Genomic DNA, 19,519 nt, shown 5'->3' with positions numbered 1-19,519 from the left:
ATGTGTGTTTGTGAGAGAGAAAGAGAAGAAATAAACATCTTGGGTAATTTGATACAGCACATAAAACTGATACATATTTACTGAACCTGAAATGGAATGGGTATAGAGAATGCAGAAGTAAATAAGAAATCATCCTGGCCCATAAACAGCTTTTCACCTGGAGGGCAAATAGAGAATGCCAGTGACATTTTCAGTTATTTTATTTTATTTTTTCAGTTATTTTATTTTATTTTATTTTTAAAAATTTTATTGGGGTATAGTTGATTTACAATGTTGTGTTAGTTTCAGGTGTACAGCAAAGTGAATCTGTTATACACATACATATATCCACTCTTTTTAAGATTCTTTTCCCATATAGGCCATTACAGAATATTGAGTAGAGTTCCCTGTGCTATACAGTAGGCCCTTATTAGTTATCTATCTTTTATATAGTATTGTGTATGTATCAATCCCAATCTTCCAATTTATCCCTCCCCCCCATTACCCCCAGGTAACCAGAAGTTTATTTTCTACATCTGAAACTCTATTTCTGTTTTGTAGATACGTTCATTTTTTTAGAATCAACATATAAGCGATATCATATGATATTTGTCCTTCTCTGACTTACTTCACTCAGTATGACATTCTCTAGGTCTATCCATGTTGTTGTAAATGGCTTTATTTTGTTCTTTTTTTTTTTTTTTTTTTTTTGGTACTGGCACAAAAACAGAAATATAGATCAATGGAACAGGATAAAAAGTCCAGAGATAAATCCACGCACCTATGGTCACCTAATCTATGACAAAGGAGGCAAGAACATACAATGGAGAAAAGACAGTCTCTTCAATAAGTGGTGCTGGGAAAACTGGACAGCTACACGTAAAAGAATGAAATTAGAACACTCCCTAACACCATACACAAAAATAAACTGAAAATGGATAAAAGATCTAACTTTAAGGCCAGATATTACAAAACCCTTAGAGGAAAACATAGGCAGACCAATTTTTCAGTTATTTTAAATGAGATAGTCGGATCATGTGATATTTAAAGCTGTCTCAAATACCAAAATGGTGTGATTGTACTTAATTTTTACATTTACATTTTCTTATTAGAAGAAATTTAATACCTTGGCTTTAGCAGGCTTCAGCATCAAGGAGGGGAAGGTTTTCACGAAGAAAATGGGGCATCTTTTGCCTCCCTGGAAGGATCAGACTAACCAAAACAAAACTTCAGCTCTTCAGGGCTGGAATCTATCTTTTTTTTTTTTTTTGGAATCTATCTTTTTATAATCATTAGAAGTAAGGAAGATAAAAAGTTTTAGTGGAAAAAAAACTGGTGGATGTCATTTTTATTCTTTCTTCTTTGGGTCATTTGTTCACTGTTCATTCCCAGGCCCAAAATTAGATCTAAATCCAGGTGGACATCCCAAGACACTGTGGTAGATAGATGATTCTGTTCAATGGCTGTCCATCAGAAAACATCAGCACTTTTAGAAAAAATATAGCTTTCCCTGCCCTATCCCAGATCTACTCAAATAGAATCTCAAAAGGCAAGACCCAATCATCTGTAATTTTTGAAGCTCCCAAGTTGATTCTAATCTATCCAACTTGGACAAAATTTGGCGCATCCCTGAGTTAGAGTATGTTGCTTATGACGTCACTTGTTCTCCTGTTTTCAGACTAATTAGTTTCATTTTATTCCACATCCAAAATTGTTCATTGTTTTTCCCCTGCCTCCAATGATATTTATTTATTTATTTTTTAACATCTTTATTGGAGTATAGTTGCTTTACAATGGTGTGTTAGTTTCTGCTTCATAACAAAGTGAATCAGCTATACATATACATATATATCCCCATATCTCCTCCCTCCTGCATCTCCCTCCCACCCTCCCTATCCCACCCCTCTAGGTGGTCACAAAGCACCGAGCTGATCTCCCTGTGCTATGCGGCTGCTGCCCAATAGCTATCGGTTTTACATTTGATAGTGTATATGTATACGAAATTGAGTTATTTGTAGTGAGGTGGATGGACCTAGAGTCTGTCATACAGAGTGAAGTAAGTCAGAAAGAGAAAAACAAATACCGTATGCTAACACATATATATGGAATCTAAGAAAAAAAAAAGGTTATGAACATCTTTTAATTTTCCTTCTTTTTCAACCCTGAAATTACTCACTTAACTCTGAACTGTAATTGTTTAATAACTGACAAATTTGACCTGTTTCCCCTTTCTGCAAAGACTACTTATTTTTCAATATATAACCCATTTTAAAGTAGGTTGACTGTAGTCAAATTAAGGATACAGATCTCTGAGTTCTGCCACTCATTCTTTGTATCCTGTAGTTACAGTTGGAAAACTAGCAAGCCAGACTGTTTTAATATCTCCCTAACTGCTCCCATCTGATCAGTCTTTCCTTTGGATCAATCATTCTTGATGGTTTCTGAGAATTCAAAGTCATATATTATATCATATCATTCCACATTTCCAAACATATTTAACATTAAACCTCAAATCTCTCCAAATCTGATGCTCCAGTCATAAGATGACTCATTCTTCCTGGAACATATTCTGTATGCCCTGAGTACCAAATCACACTCTAGGGCAAAGGTTATGTCTCCCTCGTGCATTTTCATATTTTTATATACCATGTAAAGCACTGCCTCTAGCCAGATCTTACTAAATGAATGCTGCATTATTGCTTATCATCATCAGAGTCTATACTACTAATCTATACATTTCATTATTAAACACATGCTGATTGAATATCTACTGTATGCTAGAACTATTTCTAGGTACCATGGACAAAGAAATCGTCAGCTAGAAATGTAAATTATTTGTTACAAGTTGGATCAAGCAAGAAAATGTGGCGTGTGCACTGCTGTCTCAGTTAATGCAATTCTATCGCCTCTATTGGAAAAACAGTCTGAAGTTCTCCCTAATGATGTCCCTAGTGATGTGTAAGTTTTATTCTTTCTTTATTTAAAAGGGCAGGTTTTTTTTTTTAATGGCTGAAATAGTAGTTACAATTTTTGAGCACCTCTTATGTATTAAAAACATTATATTAGATACACTCTGCAGAGGTATAACTTATCCTCATGAAGGTGAAATAGAAAGACCCAATAACTTAAAATTCTGAATCTAAGATCTGAACCCTGCCCTGACCGGTCCAAGTCTGATTCCCTCCCACAGGGTGCTTTTCAACAGACGTGCTCAGAAGTGGCCCCACATGAGTTCTGATTCCAGAACACTCTGCTAGCGTTCCATCTACCTTCCTGTTCCCCTTCGCCTGGCACCACAGGAGACCTTGAAGAAGGTGAGCAGTTTGCAGGGGTTCCTCTTTCATAGTGAGAAACTTGCTGTGAAATCTATCACAGCAGCTGAAAGATACAAGTAAATGTTTTCCAAATAAAAATCCCTCAGTGAGTCAAAGAAAGAAAAGGTATAATTTTCCTTTGGTAAACGCAACATGCACATGTTATTTGAAACAGCTGGTTCAAGTGGAAATGAATGACTTCCCCAGGGTCACAATCTGACAGTGAGTGCTTGCTGCTTACATGTGTGGAAGAGGGAATGGGGACAGATATTGTAACGGAGCAGAACAATTTCTTTGCCTCATCAGTTCATGAATATTTGAATGGAGAGGGTGTGATTTGGAGAGTTCCTTCATGGCTTTGCTTTTTTATTTTCCCTGCAGTATCCCTCTCATTCAGCGAGGATCTATCATATACCTACTACAGTCCAGACATATTTCTAGGCACTGTGACCATAGAGTTCAATATGACACATTCCTCTGCTTCAAGGAACACTCTTCTCTGTGTTATTCCCCAAATTATCATACAACCTTATTAGACAAAGGAGGGCAGGTGTCCTTGCTTATACAAAGTGAGGGTGAAGAAATAAAGACAGCTCGGCACGTCCCCACCGCCACTCTCTAGGACTATACTCTGTGCTACATGCATAGACAATTGTGAACTTTTGGAGAGAAACACTGAGCTGGATCTTCATATACTTTTCTAACTTACTTGCTATGTTATCTGATTCAATGAACATTTTTTTTGGCATCTATATGAGATGTAAAATTCTCCATTCTGGTGCTTTTTCAACCAAAGTCTTTTATTCTCCTGCATCGCAGGCTGTCTTTTGCTAAATGAGAACACTTATGTACCTCAGCTAAAAAATATTTGCTGAAAAATACATTCAAAAGCTTTACATGGGTAATGATGCTGGTTAGCAAGGACTCTTTACAGATACCAAGTGTGGTTGTTACTGCTCTCCTTAACCTACATTCTATAGTCTTTATTAGAGACAGTGAATTACATGGGGAACAGAAATCTAGTCTGTTTATTCATATAAAGCTGCCAAGAAGTCAATCAAGGTCACGCATTTCAAGTTGTGAGTTGGAGCTGGTGATAAACTGGTTCTATTTAGCTGGAGAAGGCGGGGGTTTATATTTAAAGGAAGAACAGGGGCCAACAATTCATCAATGTCCAAAAAAGAGAGAAGAAGATTAACGCAGGAGTTGAAGAAAGATTGATGTAGGAAAATCCCACTTGTTGAAGCCTGTGTAAAGAGCCAACATCATTTACTGATAGACAGGAGTCTGGAAATTCAGAACAAAATGAGCTAGAGAAAATAGCATGAAGGGGCAATCATTTCCAGTGAAATGTGTAAATGAGAGAGAGGGGACACCTTCTCAGTTCAAAACTCTGGGTGATGGTAAATTCTCAGTGAGGTGGATTTGTGATTCACAATAGTCTTTAATACATGGAGACTTCTTCATTTTCATCAGAGGGCTGAGAAACTTGTAATTTCTAAGAACACAGTGTGATACCAACAGGCAAACTAGAACCTTGGAGGGAAAAATCCAAACCTACTTTCCTTCACTTGTCTATTTACTAAATATGATGCTGGCTAAAGAGTATGCTTTTTTTCTTTCTTTTTTTTTTAAAGAAAAGTTATAAATTTGGAGGTGTTTTGGAGGAAATATGCTCTTTGTAGCATATTCTACTGTGTAAAAATCAGTTGATGACTAGGAAGAATGGCAATGATGATAAGGTCCCAGACCCCATGTGGAAGAGTAGCAGATTACAGAGCTCCAAATCAGTCTGAAGTCTCAGAGCTGAAGATTACTGTAAGAATAGTTATTCCATTGTATTCCTTGATTTCTGGGATGATACCCATTTATAGTCCAGTTCCAGAAAAGGGAGACTTATGGTAAGAATACAGAAGAGACTCTATAATAATCAAAGTGAAAGAATTGCAGCTCACCTTTGCCTCCTAAGGATGGGAACAGGAGCTATAGCAATTGCAAGGATTCTCTGTATGTGCATTATTACTCTCTTTTTTCCAACTTCCTTGACTAACTCACTGTTTTTTCTCCCTCAAAACCTGAGACAACCACTCCTCCTCAAAAGAGTAGTGGGTAGAGATAACTTGCAATACATTCAGTTCCAAACAGTTACTAAAATGTCAATCACTGCACAACTATTGCAGTAAATCATTGAGTTGAATTTAAGTTTTTCTGAAACTGGACATTATGAGTAGAGAATTGCAACAAGAGAGGTGGCAGTAGGCAACTGAACAGTAGTAGTGTCAGTAAGAGATACAGCATTGTACACACTCAGATTTGAATTGATACGTGGTATTTGACAATCTGGAAATGGTGGGTAACAGGTAGGTAAATATGAACTTCAAGTTCTTTGAAACTGTTCTCCAAAATTCAGAAACAAATCAGTGGCTAGGAAGTCCTAAGAGGAAGACATGTTGGTCAGTAGCTTGATTGAAACTGGTGCAAAAGGAGGAAATGTAAAATCGTGATGAAGGTGTCCCCACGATCAGGGATATATAGTGAGATGCATGCTGTAGATGGGTAAGGTCCAAAGTAACACTATCCTGGGAATTTCATAATCCCTTGGGCTACCTGAGTCTGTTCTTGGCTCAAGTACAACCACAATAGATAGTGATCTTATACAGAGTTTCATTCTTTATATGGGGACACCAGAAATCCCTGATCACTCTGGCCAATATCTCAAATGGGTTGTGGAGGCCACAACAGTTTAAGTGCAGATCTGGAATCTTATTGGTTTATTCAGCTAGGCCATACAGTCATGTGGACAAGTCATGTCCAAATTGTGGTACCCAAACCAGCAGCTTGACTATCACTTTTGGGCTTGTTAGAAATGAAAATTATGAACCCTGCCCCTATTTAGTGAATCAAAATGTCTGGCTAGGGGAGGGGAGAGAGATCAGAATTTCTAAATATTCTAAAGTTTGAAATGCATTGGTATGAAGACAGTTTTCCCAGCATTCCTCTCTTCATTCAACAAGTATTTACTTTGTGCTACACACTTTTCTAAATATTGGACCTTCAGTGATGAACAAGGCAGAGCAAATTTTAGCAGTGAACAAAAATATTAAACAATAATTTCTTCAATTAATGATTTCAGTACAGTTGTGGTCAATGTGTTAAAAATAGACACAGGAAAATTCTGAGGTATTTTGAAAACATATGATGGAGAAACTAATGATGTCTTTGGTATATCTTGGCATTGTGATGATACATATTGAAAAAAAACAGAATGTCACATAAAAGCCATAAAAAATATTTTATATGATGCTGGTGTAACCCAGGGGATCACCTTTCATAGATGACAGACCCAAGAAGGAGAGGCCTGTGTGGAATATGGTACCACTGGCTTCCAGATATTTCTTATATTTAGGCTCCCCTCTCCTTTTAAATAGAATTAAGTGATTCAATAAAACCAATATCAGAATCTGTTCTAACTCAGTCTTCAAGGGATGATTTAACTCCTGAATGTTCAGTGCAATGGTACTTAAATTGATTTGGCATTTGCTAATCACAGCAGAAATATCAGGATGCTGAGGCTTGAAGGTTAGGGCATATGCAAAGGCACAGTGGGAATAAAGGATTGAGTCCATCATTGAACAAGGTACAGTTCCTGCTTCTGTGGTCCCCATTGAATACTTAACAATTCTATCCTGTTAATGTAAAGGAACTATTTAGATGAGATAGATAAGGGATAATGAACTGAAATAAATTGAAATGTACTTGCCAAGTACATTTTTATAGCTTTCATTCTTTTTTAGTCTATGAACCTTTCAGTTTTTCAATTGAAATTGAGAGAAGAATAATCTATCTTTGCATTCTGATATTATCCCTCTTATTTTTGGGCAGGAAGAGGGGATGTGATTTCCTCAGTGCTGAAACCTCCTATTCCTCTAGTTACCAAGAAGTTTTCTCTCTTCCATCATTCTCTTCTGTTTAAGTCAATACTTCATTCTCTGTTGGTTGTTGTGTTCTATTTGATTCAACACTTCATAGTACCAGTAAAATGTCAATTGTGTCATACAGTGCCTGACCCATATTCGATTCTTGATAAAGTTTTATTTGGCAGATAAATGAATGAATAAGTGTGTGTTGCTTTAACCACTGTCTACAAGCCTTCTAGAAAGAGTTGGAGCACTGAAGAACAGTTTATAAGGCTGTATTCAAACCTGGATTATGAGATGGGATGGTGATGAATCCAAGGGACTTGATACCTTTCATTAGCATTATATTGTCCCTATGCCATCTCGTTTCTCCTAATAGCAGTTAAACAATTTTAATTTCTTTTTAACATGATGAATCTGTTTCCTCCACCAAAATATCGACTCCATGACAATAGAGATGATTTGCTTTATAATCTTTTTTCACAAATGCAGCAACTCCTACAATAATACTTTGAACTTAAAAAATGCTCAAGTAAATATGAGTTGAATTATGTCTTATTTTGAAGGTGACCCTGAGGCAAGGATTTAAGCACAAGTATTTTTGGGGGGGGAGCTGAAGGAAACATCTGTGGAGGAGTAGGGAATTGAAAAGGGAATAAAATGCAGTTAATAGAGGGTATCCAGTTAATAGAGGATATCAAGAGTCACAGCTAGCCCCCACTGGGAATCAACTCACTTTGTTTCATTGAGGCTAGATAGGGGTTGAGGCTCAGCTCCCCACTGCACCCCTCTGACACAGAGGTGAGGAGCTGTGTGTGGCTAGAAGTCGAGTGTTAAGTAGGTCTGCCTTCCACTGTCTTGGTCACTCTCATTGGTGCCAGGTGGGTTTGTGGAGTTTTGGCTCCCCACCAGCTCCCAGTGACAGCAGGGGTGGAGGAAAGTAGGATGCTGATTTCCTCTGACTTTCACCACTTAGTGGAGTCTCATTGCTACCAGATGGAGGTGGAGACTCAGCTAGCCACTGGAAGGCCCCTATGGGGCCTTGCCAGGACAGATTCCCCCCATGTTCTCAGCCTGCCTCTTGCCTATAGAAAAACTTTAGCCAAAGAATAAATTTAATCAGAGCAGTGAGAAAATGCAGAAGCAAAGGAAAGCAGTCAAACAAGACAAAATTATAGTTTAGCCATTAAACAAAGTCAAGGACCTTTAGTTCCTTCTCAAGGGCTATAGATAATATTCTGAGCCATATCCTTTGAGCTGGTTTGCAGATACTGAAGCCCTCACCAGGTGGAGAAAGTTAACTACACGATGACTAGACTGGAGCCATGATATAAGCTGCTCCAGCTTGAACAATTCCAAGAACTGGCCTCAAGGAAATGGAACAAACCAACCCTGAAACTGAAGATTTTTTTTTAATTAATTAATTAATCAATTAATTTTTTGTTGCGTTGGGCCTTGGTTGCTGCATGCAGGCTTTCTCTAGTTGCAGCGAGCAGGGGCTACTCTTCGTTGAAGTGCGTGGGCTTCTCACTGTGGTGGCTTCTCTTGTTGTGGAGCACAGGCTCTAGGTGTGCGGGCTTCGTAGTTGTGGCCCTCAGGCTCAGTAGTTGTGGCTCGTGGGCTCTAGAGCACAGGCTCAGTAGTTGTGGCACACTGGCTTAGTTGCTCCGCGGCATGTGGGATCTTCCCAGACCAGGGCTCGAACCTGTGTCCCCTGCATTGGCAGGCGAATTCTTAACCACTGCGCCACCAGGGAAGCCCCTGGAACTGAAGATTAACTACTTAAAACAATCAAGATGACACTGATCAGACTGCTATATGACCAATTTCAAGTTGATTTTTGGAGCTGACTGTGCTGTTTTGCATGTAGCCCCCTCCCTTCGCCTATACACCCCTGAAAATCCCCTTTAAAAGCTCTTGCCCTTGATCGGCAGTGGGGAGTTGGTTCTTTAGGACATGAGTCCACCTTCTCCCCAGGTTGCTGGCCTCTGACATAAAGCAGCTTTCCTTTCCTAGAAACACTTGTCTATTGAGTATTGGCTTTCAAGTGATGAGCAGTCTAACATGAGTTCAGTAACAAATCCTGCTGACACTATCCACAGCCTGCTTCTGCTGAATGGGGGATGCAAGAGCAACTCCCAGCTCAGACTCACATACACTACCTTGGCTGCCTGGAGAAACTGGGTGCCTCCTGCTTGCATTGAGCTGGGATGAAAGATTAGCAAGTTGCTAGGCACTCTCCTCACACGGTGGGGTAATCCTAGCACCTTGTCTGCTTCTGTGGGTTGGTGGGGTGGGTAGAACTCAGACAACTCAATCAACCCTCCTGAAACCATGGGGAAGGAGGTAATAGCTTTTCTGTGAGTGTTTGGCTTAAGTAGGATCGGTATTGCAAAAAAGGTTTTTTGCTGTCTTAGACCATGACTTCCCCAGTCATTTTACTAGGGATAACAGAGTTTCTCATATCTTCTTTTAATCTGTTGAATGTTCAGGATTGAGAGCTTCTATAATGCCCTTTCTGGAATATATGGGAGCCAACAAGCAAACAGGGAACTCGTTTTCATTTCCCTAATTCTCTAGGCAACCCACCTGATTTTCACCTTTTTACATTCCTGTGCTTGCTTGTTGTGATGTATCCAGATTTTTTTAGCTTCAAAGAGGAGAATCCAGAAGGAATGGGCTACTTCATTTTGGCCAGAACCAGAAATCCTCTCAAATTATCATTAAAGCCCTAATGCTTCTGGAAAACTTCAAGTGTTATGTTCTGATGAGTTTAACACGTATTCTATTTATGTTATTCATTTTCCTCCATAGTTAGTTAGGTGAGTGAGAAAAAAAGTTTCTATTTTATTTTAAGTGGTGCCACTAGTGGATGTTATTATACATGTTTCACTTACAATCTTCCTAGCAGGGAATTTTTTATGAGGGAAGATAAACAAAAGATATTACAGCATGTTTCACATGGTAAGTTTTTTTAAACTGTTCTTAATATTTTTTCTCAGTCGCTAGATTCAGGGTACCCATATGTGCCATGTACTATATTTTTCTGGCTCGTTTATTGAGAAATTAATCTCACACTCAAAATCCAAAATCATTTTCTATTCCCAGCTGCAGTGACATAAAAAGTTTGCCTTAAATATGACTTCATAGATGTATTTATATTTAATCAAGCCTCTTTACTGACACTCCTGGCTACAGCTGCTGATTCTGCTGCTGACAAGGGCAGGAAGGACTTTGAGTAAAGTGTCATGGGATCTAGTTAGTTCAAGGCAGAAGCTTTTCCTTTGAACATCACACAGGGGTCATATAATGTAATCTATTTATACTACCATAGTTTCCAATAATGTGGTTTGCAAAACAGAGATCCAAGAATGAGGAAGTATTAGAAACAACAAAAACAACCAACAACATTGAAGAAAATGTATCCAGATTATTCTACTCCTGAACTTCTAAAAATAGTCTTGTGAGTAAAGAAAACACTCATTCAGTTCAGTGAGCACTCAGTTTGCCTGGGTTCAAATCCTCACATTCCCACTTATTGCATATGTGAATTTTGGAAAATTATTAACAAATTGACATCTGTGACTCATCTTCCTTACCTGTAAAATGGTCATAATAATAGTACCAACTTCAGTGATGGATATAAAATTAAAAGAAATAATAAATGTGAAACACAAAGAACAGTGCTTGGCAAGACATACGTGCTCAACAAATGATAGTTATTATTCAGTAATCATTGGGGCAATCGGTTACTAAAGTTTTGTCAACTTTAAAAAAAAAGGCTTAAATCTATCAACATTTATAGATTTATCTGGGACATCAAAGATACATAAACATAGTATCTGACATCAAAGAAATTATCATCTGCTAGAAATAAAGGAGAGAGAAATTATGCTGTTGATTAATACTGTGGAGTGAACACTACATGCCAGTTAATAACAGTCATTATTGTCCCCAATTTGCAATGAGGGTCAGAAAAGTGGAGGAATGTGGTCAAGGTGACAGAGTTAAATTTACAGATTCAAGTGCAGGTGTATTTGAAGTCAGAGGTTATAAGAAACTCTTACAGCATTAAAGTAATCGATAATCAAAGAAAAATTAAATGTTACCTTATGGGCTGAAGGTGATCCCGAACACCGTGAGCTAATGTCAGTTATACCTTGTTTATGGCCAGTGACTTCCCTGGAAGATATTCTAAGTCCCAGGAAAGGAGGAACCTTATCATCACAGTCTCCTCATCTGTAAAATGAGGTGAAGAGAGACTATATCTCTAACAATCCACAATCTTATGAATGTTTATGCCCTGAAACTTCATTTCTATATTATTAACCACAGTATTGGGTGCTATTTGATAAATTGGAATAAAATGTAGTGGATGGGCTTGCAGCTGACTGTGAAGGTTGATGTCACAGAGAAATTATTTTCAAAACTTTTATAACATAAAGTAAGAAAGAGCAAGACAGTTACAGATATTAGGGGTGAATTAGAGGAACCAAAAGGGGAGGACAGATATGAAATTCTTGGAGGTGCCACAAGATTCCATGCTCATTTACTGACTGACTAAAACACCGTGACTATAGCCAACACTTAATGCACATTATCTTATTTAATCCTTACCAAAGCCCCGTGGAGTCGGAATATTTGATCCCCAATTTTATTGAATGATGGATTCTCAGAGAGGTTAACTAATCACAGCTAAAGGGTCACACAGTTAGTTTGCAGGGATGCTGGAATTAAAATTCAAGTCGACATGCAGCAATGCCCATGGTCTTTCTGCTGTTTTATAAAGACTCTCAAAGTTTTCTAGGTACACAAGGCACTTTGACTCTCATCTATTTATGTAAATGACAGTATGGGTCATTAATGAGGCAATCGGTATTTTAATGTGTATTGACATTAACCTTTCTGAACACTGAAATGAAAGTGCTATTTTCACTCACCGATGGAGCTGGTCCTATTAAACATTGTAACCTCTCATTGTAATTTTCTTAGAAAGTGTTTTCAGGGGATAGAAAGGCAAAGAGACTGACATTTGTGAGTACTTACTCTGAGCCAAGCACTTAACATTTATTATCTTATTTAAACATTACAATAACTATGGGGGACAATATTATTTTCCCTTTCTAGTAGATAAAGAAATTGAGGCTCAGAGAGATTAAGTAAAAAGCCACAGTTTCCTGGGTTGCAAAAGTCCCTGTTTTATGGTACTCCACACTGCTTTCCATGGCCAATTTCCAAATCAGGCTCTAGTTTTTCTGTTTCTTTGAACTTTCAGCTGGAATGTTTTCTTTTTTATTTTAGGGCATCTCCAAAAGTGCATAAATATACATTGACATCAATGATTAAATTATATGTTGTTCAGACAATGATCAAGTCATTTTCAAGACTCACATCATGGAAATCTAACTTACGCTTTTAAAGAGCATAAAAATACATAATATCAGTAATTCCTGATTTCTGTAGGCCTTCAGTATGCATTTGATTATTGAGTGACTCAGTAATTTTTTTAATGAATAACAACCAACATTTGCTGAGTACTTATGTCTGACCACCATGTTGAATCAGTTTGACAGCAAATAGTGCCAGTTCCTTAATTTTTTCCCTTAAATAATTTTTTTTCCCCTAAGGATACTTACCTTCAGCCATTTAAAATTTCCTTGAGTTGAAGAATACATATCCCTTGACACACATACCTAAATCTTTGTAATTTTTGAGAAAGAATGTGATTTGCTATATGCCATAAGCTAAATGGAGAGTTTGGGGCACACATTTGTCTGGAGACAAACTCTTGCTCTAAGAAACAGTTTAAAATGTTTCAGTGAGCACCTATGGAAAGTGCTACATTATGCAAGCAGCTTCTTTGTAGTTGTCTGTAGAAATAGCTCAGCTACTTCGACATAAATGAGTGGTGAAGCCAAGGTGAGGTGTTCCCCAAATCCCCGTGCTGAGCTGCTCTGTCCTTTGTGCTCCCATAGCACTTTTCTCTTACTTCTGAAATAGCACTCACCAGCTTGTATTTATTTGTTTACATACAAGTCTTCTGCCACAATTGACCATTCACTTTTCAAGGTCAAGGACCAAGTCTTATTCCTCATTGTATCTCTAGCACCTAGCACAGTGCCATAGACATAATGAGTTCAGTAGATATTTCTTGAGTGAGCGATTGAATGAAAGAATAGAGGTCTCCGTTTTCTTCTAACATGTTAGGATTTGTGGGAACCTATGTCATGTGCTACCTGGCTTCCCCTTTGACATTTCACCCTAGCCCCCAGGAATATTGTCAGCAGCTAACCACTGTCTTAGAGTCTATTTCCCAAGGAACTCAATCTGCAACATGTTTAAAAAAACACATTTAGACAAAAGTTGTGAGAATCTGCTTTAGTGTCTTACCCGTGCCCTTAGTCCTCCAATGGGAATCTATGCTGATTTATAGATCACATGTAAGGAACTATATTATGTACTTTCACCTACGTGATCTTATATCTAATTTTTAAAATAAATCCTCGTCCTTTTTTCAGGGATTTTAGGTTGGGTTCCCTAGAAGTAGAACTTGAAATGAGAACTTCTTATTCAAGTGATTTATTAAAAAAAGGAAACTGAGGAGAAGGGTAGTGAAGAAACCAGGATGGAGAGATGGAAAATACTAATCCAGGTTTTATGTTTTCAGCTGAAGACTAGCTTCAGTCTGACCACAGTGTCTGGACAATTAATGCACCATAATTATTCCTTCTTTGAGTCAAGAGGGCAGCCTTTTGTACCACTCTGTAACCAGACATTAGAGATGGGCTGTCTTTCCAAGGTATAACCAAACAGTTACCAACTGGTAGGCAGAGAAGGAAATGTCTGTATGCCATTAACAGTGAACTCACAGCAGCTGGGAGATGAGTGCACTGGCCCAGAAAAGTGGACCAGTGAGAAGTGCAGAGTATCCATTACCTCAGGTATTTTTAATAGCCCACAATCTACTTTATTCAATTAGCATTTATTGAGTGAGCATCTACCAAGTCTGGGTTTATGAAGAATAGAGAAGGAGAAGGGTTGTAATTTTAGATTCCAAGATTATCCTTAGGCAAGGAAAGCTTCATTGAGAAGATGATGTTGGAGCAAGGACCTCGAGGAGATGAGTGGACAAGTAATGCAAATATTCTGAGAAAGAACTTTCTAGGAGAAAGTATTGCAGGTGCCAAGTCCTCGAGGTGGGAGTGCTGGTCATTTGCAGAAATAACAAGGACACCAGTGTGACTGGAGTAGAAAGATCAATAGGATGAAGATTTATTTAAAAAAAAATTAGACACCCCCTCTTCAATCTATTTTTTGAAGAAAAATATAGAAGGCAGTGAAATGGAGAAGGTTACTTCTATAGAAAATTTAAATGAGCACCTATTAAAAGTGACATATTAAGCAAGTCCTTGGACTCTTTGCATGTGTGAAGGATAAAATAAAATCTCTCAGGCTTTCAATTTAGCTCTTGCCTTTATCACATTACTTGGGGATAAGGAAAATTTAACTACTAGCTTCAGATGAGCCATAAGATCGTGGACATTTTTGTTAGACTCTTTGAGCCACATAAATATAAAATTTAGAATTAAAAAAAAATCCCTAGCTATCAGGGCTAAAGTAAGAATTATGTAACATCATGTAGGTGAAAGTACATAATATAGTTCCTTACATGTGATCTATAAATCAGCATAGATTCCCATTGGAGGACTAAGGGCACAGGTAAGACACTAAAGCAGATTCTCACAACTTTTGTCTAAATATGTTTTTTTAAACTTGTTGCAGATTGAGTTCCTTGGGAAATAGACTCTAAGACAGTGGTTAGCTGCTGACAATATTCCTGGGGGCTAGGGTGAAATGTCAAAGGGGAAGCCAGGTAGCACATGACATAGGTTCCCACAAATCCTAACATGTTAGAAGAAAACGGAGACCTCTATTCTTTCATTCAATCGCTCACTCAAGAAATATCTACTGAACTCATTATGTCTATGGCACTGTGCTAGGTGCTAGAGATACAATGAGGAATAAGACTTGGTCCTTGACCTTGAAAAGTGAATGGTCAATTGTGGCAGAAGACTTGTATGTAAACAAATAAATACAAGCTGGTGAGTGCTATTTCAGAAGTAAGAGAAAAGTGCTATGGGAGCACAAAGGACAGAGCAGCTCAGCACGGGGATTTGGGGAACACCTCACCTTGGCTTCACCACTCATTTATGTCGAAGTAGCTGAGCTATTTCTACAGACAACTACAAAGAAACTGCTTGCGTAATATATCACTTTCCATAGGTGTTCACTGAAACATTTTAAACTGTTGTTTAGAGCAAGAGTTTGTCTCCAGACAAATGTGTGCCCCAAACTCTCCATTTAGCTTATGGCATATAGCAAATCACATTCTTTCTCAAAAATTACAAAGATTTAGGTATGTGTGTCAAGGGATATGTATTCTTCAACTCAAGGAAATTTTAAATGGCTGAAGGTAAGTATTCTTAGGGGAAAAAAAATTATTTAAGGGAAAAAATTAAGGAACTGGCACTATTTGCTGTCAAACTGATTCAACATGGTGGTCAGACATAAGTACTCAGCAAATGTTGGTTGTTATTCATTAATAAAAATTACTGAGTCACTCAATAATCAAATGCATACTGAAGGCCTACAGTAATCAGGAATTACTGAAATTATGTATTTTTATGCTCTTTAAAAGCGTAAGTTAGACTTCCATGATGTGAGTCTTGAAAATGACTTGATCATTGTCTGAACAACATATAATTTAATCACTGATGTCAATGTATATTTATGCACTTTTGGAGATGCCCTAAAATAAAAAAGAGAACATTCCAGCTGTAAGTTCAAAGAAACAGAAAAACTAGAGCCTGATTTGGAAATTGGCCATGGAAAGCAGTGTGGAGTACCATAAAACAGGGACTTTTGCAACCCAGGAAACTGTGGCTTTTTACTTAATCTCTCTGAGCCTCAATTTATCTACTAGAAAGGGAAAATAATATTGTCCCCCAAAGTTATTGTAGTGTTTAAATAAGATAATAAATGTTAAGTGCTTGGCTCAGAGTAAGTACTCACAAATGTCAGTCTCTTTGCCTTTCTATCTCCTGAAAACACTTTCTAAGATGAGATGAGACCTTAGAGCAGTAACAAGGTCAGGTAGGACTTTGTAGGTCACTGCAAGTACTTGACTTTTACTCTGAGTGTGACAGAAAACTATTGGGAGGATTCTCAAAAGAGTGACATAATCTGACTCATGTCTTGAAAGGAACACTTTGCTGCAGTTTTGAGGAGAAGTGGGTGGACAGGGAAAGAACAGAGACAGCAGTTAGAAGGCTGCTCTCTAGAAGGTTACATCATCTAGGAGAGAGTTGACTATGGCTAAGATCAGATTAGAGCAGTGCAGGTGAGTGAGATTTTTTCAAATTCTGAATATATTTTGAAAATACAGCCAACATAACTTGTTAATGGATTGAATATGTGGAATGGAGAGAAGAAAATGAGTTGGAAGTGATTCCAAACTGCAATTGACCAGCAGCATTGGTCTTGGTTTCAGACTGATGGTCAAGTTCATTAGCTACAATATTTCACTAAGCATCACGTTTATTTAGCTTTAAGAAAGGATGCAGGATAAGAATCAATGTAGAATTCATGACAATAGCATAGCAGAGATCTGACTCACAATTTCTGAAACCCCCAAACCACTTTGCATTCTGCACGCATTCTGCATGCACAGGTTCATAAGAGAAGAAGCTGAGTGGAACAGGTTGATGTCAGCTCAGGGAGACCATCATCTCTGTGGTCCCTCTGTTTTTATATTTTGTGCTCATTTTCTGGTGCAGCAGTCTCTCTTAAATATTGGTTAGTCATGACTTGATAAAGAACCTCAACAATGAGGCACAGGTGCTTGGTCCTGTATAAAATAATCTTGGCCAGAATCTCACTCAGCTTGGATCTGTTATACTCCTGTAAATCTCATGAGTTACTGTAGTGGGGGAAGATTTGATCAAGGTTTGAATCATCAGTCATCCCTGAGGAGAAAAGATGACACTAATCAACCAATGGCAATTTCCTTCCAACAATGGTTTGGCCTCAGCACCCAGAAGGATGGTGTTGCCATCCTACAGGAACAGTGGCTTTGGAAAGCATAGGAGGAAGAATATTAGGAATTTAGTTTTGGACACGTTAAATTTGAAATGCATTTTATATGGTACATCCAAGTGGAGAAGATGAGTGAGAAATTTGATACGTGAATCTGAACTTCAGAAGAGAAGGCTGGGATAGACATATATATTTGAGGGTTAATAACAGATAAATGGTATTTAAAGCCCTGAGTCTAGATGAAAACAATGAGACTCAAAGAGAGTGAGTATAGGTAGAAAAGTCTAAGAGTTGAGAATTTTGGTTGTCAAGGCAATAAAAGAGGACTAGCAAAGGACACTGAGATCAAGAGGCCAGTAAAATAAGAGAAAATCAAGAATCTCTCATGCTCTATAGGCCAATGGAAGAAAGATTTAAAAATTAAGGATGTAGCAATCAACTGCATCAAATTCTGACAAGCAGCTGAGTAGAATGAAGACTGTTAGGTTTAGTCACAAGAAGGACAATGCTGACAGTTACAAAGGCAGTTCTGTGAAATGGTGTGGAAAGATTGACTAGAGATGGTTCAAGAGAGAATGTGGAAGAAAGGAATTAGAGACAGCAGGTACAGATAATCTCTGCTGTAAGAGGGGCAGGATCAGAGAATTGCACCAATAGGTGGAGAGATAGTAATCCAATGAGTTTTTGTCGTTGCTGCTGTTGTTTAAGATGAGCAATATTGCAGGCTTGGGAGAATGATCTGGTAGATGAGGAAAATTAATAATGAAGGAGAGGAGAATTACTGAAATGATGTTCTTAAGTGGGTTAGAGAGAATGGGACCAAGGCACAAGTGGAGATGTTGACCCCAGAGAGGAGTGCACACAGCTCCTTCATTGTAACAGGAGGAAAGGAAGAAATACATGGGCAAAGATGCAGGTTAGTGGGTGGAAATTTGTGGAAGTTCTTTCCTCAGTATCTATTTTCTCAGTGAAATAGAACACAAGGCAGATGTCCGAGATGGAGGAGAGAAGAGGAGGTGTTGGATGTTTAAGGAAAGAAGAGGTGAACTAGGTTTGTAGGAGAGTGAATGGATAGAGAAATGTAGTTAGGATTGCTTGGCAGAAGTAAGAGTCCACCTGAGAATAGTGGCCAAGGTTTTACAGTAAGACAGAGCAGGATGGTTGTGCTTTTCTCCAGCCATGCTCAGTTGTGAGGTTTAGTCAAGCTATGGGAAGGGAGTTAGTGATAATCAAGGTTAGGATTTTGTCAGGTGAGTATATAAAGTGAGAAATGAGCAAGATAATTGAAAGCATGCACAAGGGAGTTATTGCAATGATGGACCACGAAATCCAAACTGTTTAAGAGTCAAAATGAGGACACAGAAAGTAGGGGAAATGAGGGCCATTAAAAATGAGATAAAAATCAAAAGAGTGAAGGTTCTGGCAAAGTAGAAACTTTGTTAGACAGGCGCTCCAAGGAGCAACTTAAGAAAGATAAGAGGTGATGGTCTAAACGCAGGATGCCTAAAATTTAGACTACAGAGAGACCGCATTTACAAGCCATATCTTGACTTAGGATATGACTTTGACAATACGTGGTTAATGTAGTAGAGGACACATTTATTGAATCAGAGAAAGCTAAGAATCTATAGTCCAATAAAATGGAACTTTCATCCTGATGGACATTAAAACCACTAATAGTTATGACGGGGTATTGTTGGAGTGAACCAAGAGCTACAATATTCAAAGAATTAAGAAGTGACCCAAGAGTATGTAGGTGAGGACAACAAGGCGGGGTGGTGAGAATTTGTGTAAAGGTGGGAAGAAGAATTGTCTGGAAGCAGCAGTTGGGAGCAGAGGGTATATACCCTTGTTCCAGCCCAGTGGTGGGCTGCAGGATGTGCAGTGGCACGTGGGAGCGAGCATATTACAGGTTTAGTGACACAGAGACTACCTTATTCACAAGCAATTCCAAATTCTGGCAGAAAGAGTCATATTTGTCCAACTTGTGTTTGGTGAGCACTCCTGATTCACATAGCTGTCACCGAGGGGTGGGGAGGGGGACAGGCACAGAGGACTAACATGGTTGCCAGGGCCTTCTCCTGTCACCTTAGAAACAGAGCCCAAACTCTTAAATATATTTACTAACTTCTTTCCACCAAAGAAGAGTTGCTTCCGAAAAGATCATTAACCTTTCCATTATAGCCCTTTTTTTTGGTTTTCCTTTTCAAAATT

At 38.3% G+C, this 19,519-nt stretch overlaps 1 long non-coding RNA gene across 3 annotated transcripts in view; it reads right to left on the bottom strand.

Moving 5' to 3' along the window:
* The window catches only part of LOC309606575, a 402,482-nt gene that overhangs the window by 83,981 nt on the left and 298,982 nt on the right, over nt 1–19,519 (bottom strand). The window contains exon 4 of one of the 3 annotated variants that reach the window (XR_014231933.1): nt 11,433–11,449. The exons of the other annotated variants lie outside the window; for them this stretch is intronic. This is a non-coding gene — a long non-coding RNA (uncharacterized lncRNA). Of the gene's footprint in view, nt 1–11,432; nt 11,450–19,519 lie in introns of those variants that run through there. 3 annotated transcript variants of the gene reach the window in all.

Source organism: Balaenoptera borealis (assembly GCF_965194805.1).
Source record: "Balaenoptera borealis genome assembly, chromosome: 11".
In the NCBI taxonomy this organism is placed as follows: Eukaryota; Metazoa; Chordata; class Mammalia; order Artiodactyla; family Balaenopteridae; genus Balaenoptera; species Balaenoptera borealis.
This window is presented reverse-complemented; position numbering and strand designations above follow the sequence as displayed.